This window comes from Chiloscyllium punctatum, chromosome 18 (genome assembly GCF_047496795.1).
Source record: "Chiloscyllium punctatum isolate Juve2018m chromosome 18, sChiPun1.3, whole genome shotgun sequence".
Classification (NCBI taxonomy): Eukaryota; Metazoa; Chordata; class Chondrichthyes; order Orectolobiformes; family Hemiscylliidae; genus Chiloscyllium; species Chiloscyllium punctatum.
The window spans coordinates 59,845,615-59,853,490 of NC_092756.1; positions in this window are offsets into that span (position 1 = coordinate 59,845,615).

The following is a 7,876-nucleotide window of genomic DNA, read 5'->3' on the forward strand; positions in this document are numbered from 1 at the left end:
TCGAGGCTTGAGCTACAGGGAGAGACTAATTACGTTGTTTCCCCCTGGAGTGTCAGAGGTTGAGAGGCAGCATTATAGAGGTTTATAAAATCATCAGGGGCATGGATATTCTGAACAGCCATGTTCTGCTCCCAAGGATAGGGGAGTCCAGAACAAGACAGCATAGGTTGAAGGGGAGAGGGCGAATGATTTAGAAGGGACCTGAAGGTAAATGTTTCACACAGAGAGTAGTGTGTGTACAGAAAGTGCAGTCAGAGGAAGTGGTCAAGGCGGATATAATCACAGGAGGATTATTGACCAAATGCTGGCAAATGGGTCTAAATCAGATTTGATATCTGATCGGAGTGAACAGATTGGAATAACGGGTCTGTTTGCATTCTGCATGACTCTCTGATTCTATAAGAGGGATGACGAATAATTCTGAAAGGACTTTTTAAGTCAGAATTCTCTTCAGTGGAAAGTTATCGTGTCTCTATGTTCATATTGAATGAAAGCTACGTTAGTTAAACATTTGACAAAGAAGTGAGTCATGCACAATGGGACGCAGACAGGAAAGTGGGGCTGAGACCACAATCTGATCAGCTACAATTTTAGTGCCTGGTGGAGAAGGCACAAAGTATCTAATGACCCACTCCTGCTCCTCAGTCCCATGTTCCTGTGTTTCATTCAGCCCCTCAAACCTGCTAGACAGGAGAGGTTGGAGGCTACTTACTCCTAGAACCTGTTGCACAGAAACACAGGAGACCATTCAGCCCCTCAGTACTGTCCCACACGGTTTGAAGTGAATTGGGAATGTAATTGGAAAACCCAGGCTGGGTAGGAAAGAGGCCCCTCATCTCTCTTCACACAGCTTCCCCTCACTGCAACTTGTGCTTCATTTGTTGGTCATGTTGTAGACCCAGATTCAGTGTGAATACAGCTCCCATACCTCACTCAGGGATTGCTCACAATATCCTCTGGTCTCCTTGTCAACAACATTCAATACCAGAACATTCATGAAAATAACACCCACTAACTTTCCAATAACAGAATGGGAGAACATCAGAAACAGGGGCATGTTGTTCACCCGCCAAGCCTGCCTTGCCCTTCACTAAGATCATGACTGATCTGCTCTTCGTCTCAAATTCTCTTTCATATCCAATTCTTCATAGCCCTGACCTCGTTCACAGTCAATTTCCATCTACCTCCTCTTCAAATACGTTCAGTCATCTAGCTCCCCGAACACCCTGGAGGAGTGAAATCCTGACATTCAATCCGACCTGTTTGAAGAAAACACTTGCTGCTCCTATATCATGGCCTATTGATGTCAACAAAAGAGGTTGAGACAAGGGTTCAGGTAAAAATGACTGGTCCTGATATCAAGGCAGTGGTTGCCTTCTGTTGACATCAAGGAGCTTAACAAAACTGGACTTAATGGGAATCAGAGTAACCTCTCCAGTGTTTGGAGTCAAACATGGTACAAAGGAAGATGTTCACCATCTCAGTCCTGGGTCACCTCTGTGGCACATCCTCTGGGTAGCTTCCCCTTCACAAACACCTTCAGCTGCTTCATCAATGTCTCCCCGCCCCCACCCTCCCCACCTTAAGATCAGAAGTGGGGATGGTCACTGAAGATTCCACAATGTTCAGAACGTTTTGTCCCCCGTCAGTTCCTGAACTGGTCTTTGTCCATGTGTAGCAGGATGCAGACTCCATTGAGGCTTGTGCTGTTAAAGTGTCCATAATATTCATGTAACAGCACTAGTGGGCACTGCACATTGCCAAAGTAAAACAAGAGTTCATTCAGCAGCTCCCACTGGTTTCACAGGAATATGAGGAAGTCATTCAGCGTATTAACAGTATTAGAGTCGAACAGGGACAGCCCATTCAGTGCCTCCAGCCTATTACTCAGGAAGAGAAGGAGTCTAGTGTGATGGACCACACAGAGCCCCTCGGAAGTATTTGAAGGAGGTAGCCTTGACTCTAATGTTTTCATATTTTAAAGGAAATGTAAACTGTCTGTTCCAGATACAATGTGAATTATCAAACTACTCGGTGTGAAGCAAAACACCATCTACTTAAACACGAAAGAGAAAATGAAACCAAAGAAAGAGGAATTTAGAATAACCTAAGTCTATTGGACAGCTTAACAGAATAATAGATCTAGGAACTATGACTAATGAACTGTTCCAATCTAGGAAACTCCCATAAACACAGCCCCTGGCAAAAATAAATATTAAGACACAGATTGTCACAAACATTTCTCCAATCCAGGAATTAAAAACAACATGAAGAGAAATTTCAGAGAGGGTAGCAACCGGGAAACATTCACTGAAGCTTCCAACTCTGTGGAGATCCCAATAGTTTCTGATGTTGCCGAGAAACCAAAACCCAGAGATCCTAATCTGTGAGAGCTGGCCACACACATTCAGTCTGCATTAAAATAAACACAAGGCCTCGCTAGCTGTTTACTCAAGTGGTCTTAACTAGCCAGCTTGGTCACGATCGTTCAACCTCTCTCTTAAAAGAAATCAGGACACAATAACCTCTTAAAGCTGCAGCGTTGTCACACTAGTCAGTACAATGAGCTGTCAAACAGGAACCAGGGGTAATCAGTCAGGACCTTAGCCCTGTCCAAACGGACGAGTTTGAAGCCAATCACTCCCTTGAGTCACTTACACAGGAACAGCAGGAGGCCGTTCCCACCTCAATGCACTTACACGGGGGCAGAATGAGGTAATTTTTGCTGATTTCTGATGAATGTCTTATGCCCCAAACTTGGATTATCCTGCTCCTGGGATGCTGCCTGACCCGCTGTACTTTTCCAGCAATTGATGCTCTACTCTGATCTCCTGCATCGGCAGTCTTAATTGCCTCCTAATTGATGCTCCAACATGATGAACAAGTGGGGCAGAAGCTGCACAGACAGACTGTTCCACGTTGTTCCTCCTGGCTCTGTTGCTTCTGATACACATGTGGAACTTTCTCGTGGCGAGCAGGGAAGCCATATGTCTTGTGTGAAGTCTCAAGAAGGCACCTTCCATCTCCGAGAAGACAGCCTGGTGTTTTCTGTGTAGGGCGGAAGCTGGTGGGAATGGATACCTGTTTCAGATGGAAGGTATTGTGGCTGCTGTTGGGGATTGTGAGCAACCTGACATTCAGTACGGGTTCACACGCTGACTGCAAAATAACATGGGGAGAGTTAATTACGGCATATAAACTATTAGGAAAGTCAAGTTAGACTGATGAATGGACTCTCTATGTTCAAATAATGGTGATCTTGTTCATGTTGACCTTGTCTATTGCATGTCCTGTGCAGTGTAACCTGTGTGCCTTTCTCTGTCCAAGTCTATTTCCACCCTATGATCTGTCTGGCCATGTTTACTATGATCTGCCTCCACTGCTCATAAATAAAGTGTTTCCCTGTACTGAGGTACACGTGACAATAAATCAAACCAATCAATCCTGGGTAAAGTATGGAATTTCTCTCCCTGTCAATGTCTGATTTGGAAATAAGTGATCACTGCCACTCCTCGTGTTTCAGCATCACCATTTCTTCGTCTCTCACAGCTCTACAGATTAAACACTCGGCTTATTCACTCTATCCTCATGTTACCATCACTCGTGTCTGTGGTAAGGGATTCATTCCATACAAAGGACATCAAATCTGTAGAGTGTGCCCCAAATGCTCTCTCTGCAAGGCTCTTCAACAGCAGGAAGATGGCTTTACTTATGTACTTGAATCATCTTACAATGAAGGCCAGCATATCATTGAATGCACCCATTACGTACAGAGGGTTTGATTCAGAGCAGTCAGCATAGACTTGTGAGTGGGAGATCATGCTTCCCAAATTTCTTAGAGTCCTTTGATGAAGTTACGAGGAGGTTTGATGAGGGCAGAGTGATAGACGTAGTCTCTATGGATTTCAGTAAGGCCTTTGGTAAGGTTCCACATAGCAGGCTGCTCAGGAAGGTTACATCACGGAGAATGCGGGGGGAACTGGCCAATTGGATACACAGTTGGGTTGATGGTCGGAAGCAGAGGGTTGAGTGGAAGGATGTTTGTCAGACCGGAGGCTTGGTCCATTGCTGTTTGTTGTCTATGATTTGGTTGAGAATGTACAAGGTATGATGAATAAGTTTGCAGATGACACTAAAGTAATTGGGAGCATGATCAGTGAGGAAGTTTATCAGAAATTGCATCAGGACCTTAATCAGGTGGGAAATGGACAGAGAAATGGCAAATGGAATTTAATATAGAAGCCTGAAGTCTTGCTTTTTGGAAACTCAAATCAAGGTAGGAGTTTCATGGTGAGTGGGAGTGTCTTCAAGGCTGCGTTTGGCAGAGGGACCTTGGTGTTCAGGTGCACGGTTCTCTAAGAGTGGAGACACAGGTAGACAGGGCAGTGAAGAAGGCTTTTGGCACATTGACCTTCATCAGGCAGGATATTAAGTATAGAAGTTGGGACCTTATGTTGCAGTTACACAGGACTTTGGGAAGGCCGCACTTGGGGTATTGTGTTCAGCTTTGTCACCTTGTTATGGGTAGGATGTTATTAAATGAGAAAGAGTGCAGAAGAAATTTACAAAGACATTGCCAGGACCCAATGGTCTGAGTTATAGGGAGTGGTTGGACAAGCTAGGACCCTTTCTTTAGCGTATAAGAGACTGAGGGAGTCTTTTTAGAGCTGTATAAAATCACGAGGGGTATGATGGGGTTAATGTTCTCAGTTTTTTTTCCAAGGTGTAGAGATTCGAGGATTAGAGGGGATCATTTTAAGGTTAAAGGGGAAGGAATAAAAGGGAACCTGAGGGGCCACTTCTTTACACAGAAGGCTGGTACGTGGATGAGTTGCCAGCAGATGTGGTTGAGGGAGGTACATTAACAACATTTCAAAAACATTTGGATAAATATGTGGATAGGAAAGGACTGGAAGGATATGGGCCAACTGCAGGGAAATGGGGTTAGCGTGGATGGACATTTACAAGGTGGACTCGAACCCCTCTGTTAATTAAACCCAAACACCCAGAAAAGCTCGCCTCACCTCGTAATCTGTTAAAATATGAGCCACACAGATCTCCTACATTCCACTATTGAACAAACATTATCAAGTTAGTTTCTTAACTTTAATAGAGAACACTAAACAACAACTAGTCACAAATACAAGCCCCTCTTTTCTTAGCTACTTACTATCTAACTCCAATTCTGTAAAAATATGCTGTTCAAACAACCCACATATGAAACATTAAAATCTCAAGACCATACAGTCTCCATCTTCCCCGCTGTGTTCACTCTTTCAGCTGCTGATCTCCCTGGGTCATTTTGTTTTTATTGCAAGTAGGTTTACATGAACATGTGTCTTTGATAGAGAGTGTTGGAGATGGCCAGTTAGCACTCCTGCTCTACAGCAGTTGCTCGGCTGTTGGATGGCAGCAGCTCTCCCTCCAGTGTTCAAAATGCTGGGTTTATATACTCCCCATGATATAGTAATTCTCATAATTTGATTGCTGTCCAGGTGTCCAAACTGGACAGAATATTCAAATTCTGTTGGTTTCCGGTATCCTGAGCGTTATTTAAACTCTTTGATTGTATTTGAATGGCTGTCAAAACAGCAACGAAAACTCATGTATCCATTTCTCAGCTAATGCTGACATGTGGAACAGTGTGACATTTAGTTGGCATCTGTGGCTTTAATTTCTATTCAACAAAACCCGATCTGTCTTAAAGTGCCCATACATGTTTTTAGCTTCATAACATATTCCTGCTTCAGAAAATAAAATAAACCAGCAGAATGAAAAGATGGCTACAATTATTTTCCTCTCATTCTTAATCCCAATTATATGAAATACAAAAGTATTAATCTCAGTTATATCATTCATATTAATTCTGCACACCAATACAACACTGAAATAAGTCAAATCTTATCTACACTGCTTTCCTTTGAATCCGCGAAAACCCATCTGCTGTCACATTGTTGGAGCCACAGCATGTACATTTTGTGAGTTTAAAGTCGGTAACGTCGGTAAGGTAAGACTCCAATGAAATAGTCTCATATTCTGGTCTTTAAATATTCCAAAATCTCCTACAATTTGTTTGTCATACGCAAATTAAAATATTGTCAGGCCAGAGTGAAACTTAAGCATTCTTGTTCAATAATGAAGATTTTGTATTTTTCTTCTGGTGGATATTGAGTTTTTTCGAAGTAACCAATTAGCCATTCAATCCCATCATCCTCTTTCTGTATCAATACATCTCTGACCCCGATATCCTGAGCATCAAACACAATTTTCAAAGGGTTTCAGAATATTTCGTGTAGGTAAAGCTGGTGTGGTGATTAATCCTGCTTTAAAATTCTCAAATGCCTCCTGGCATTGTTATGTCCACCAGAATTCTGTTTCCTTCTTTCATAAATCCATCAGTGGTGCCAATACGCTGCTGAAGTTTGGAACAAACTTCTGATAGAATCCAATCAGTTCCAAAAATTGAAGCACCTCTTTCTTCGAGGATGGTTGTGAAAATTCCTCAAAGCCCTTCGTCTTTGTGTTCCATGGGGTCAACCTTCCATGTCCAATGTAATGTCCCAAGAACGTCACCAAGGCCTTCGCGAATTCTGTTTTCTTGAAGTTTATTAGCAAGTTTGCTTCTTGTAATCGTTCAACCTGCTCTGCCAAATGTAACACGTGAGCTTTCAATCACTTGCTAAAGATCACTACAACATACAGATAAAATGCACCATTTGTTCATATGGCCACAACTCTGTTTCTGAGTCTTAAATTGTGTGGTGCATTATTCATTCATACGGATAATGGATGAAAAACTCGATAAAGTTTTTTGTCATCTCTGGTATCTTTACTAGATATGTTAACTGACACCACATTTTTTTTATTTTGAAAGGGGTCACTAAACCTGGCTTTGAAGAGATTTCTTACCACTGGTGGCAATACTAATACGTCATCCCCTCGGGAAATTTTCAAAGTTTCACTGTTTTTGTCTGCCACCTGCTTCATTCTATGCTGTGCTCTTCAGATACTGTTTAGCTAACTCACCTACTCCATCTACTCTCTCCTTCACCTCATACACATAATCCAGGTGTGAGATTTCCGACTTTGGTTCTGTCAATTTATGTGCAATTAATTTCAAAGGACCTCTCACTTCATGTACGAATATTAACTCGAAGGAAGCAAAGTGGGTAGGTTTTTTTGGGGCATCTCTAATGGCAAACAATTTAATGGGGCACCTTTATCCCAATCATTTGGCCAACCCTGACAGTACGCTGTTAACAGTCTTCAGCATCTGATGCTAACTTTCCAAGGCTCTCTGGGACTCAGGATGGGACACACTTGTTTTGAATTGCTGTATGCCTAAGCCATCCATGACTTCCTTAAACAGCTGAGCAGTACAATGAGACCCTCGGTCTGACTGAATCTCTCTGGGGAGCCCACAGCGAGTAAAGAAAGCTCCCAACTCCTCCACCTCCCTTTTTACCTTAACACTCCATAATCGAATTGCCTCTGGAAATCTGGTAGACACATCCATTATGGTCAGCAAATATTGGTTTCCACTTTCACTTTAGAAAGGGGTGCTACACAATTAATCATAAACCGCGTGCAAGGTTCTTCGAATGCAGGAATTGGCAATAAAGGTGCTGGTTTTATTACTGCCTGTTACCTACCTACCATTTGGGATGTATGTCACGTATAACAAAAATTAACAGCGTCCTTGTGCATTCCAGGCCAGTGGAAATGCTTCTGTACCTTAGCTTAATTCTTCTGTCCGCCTAAGTGACCGCCTGCAGTTAGTTTATGAGCTACCCGTAACACTGTACGTTGCTGCTAACACAATCTGGTGCACTTCGGCCCATTTCCTTTCTGCAGTAACCTATGGGGGTCTCCGTTT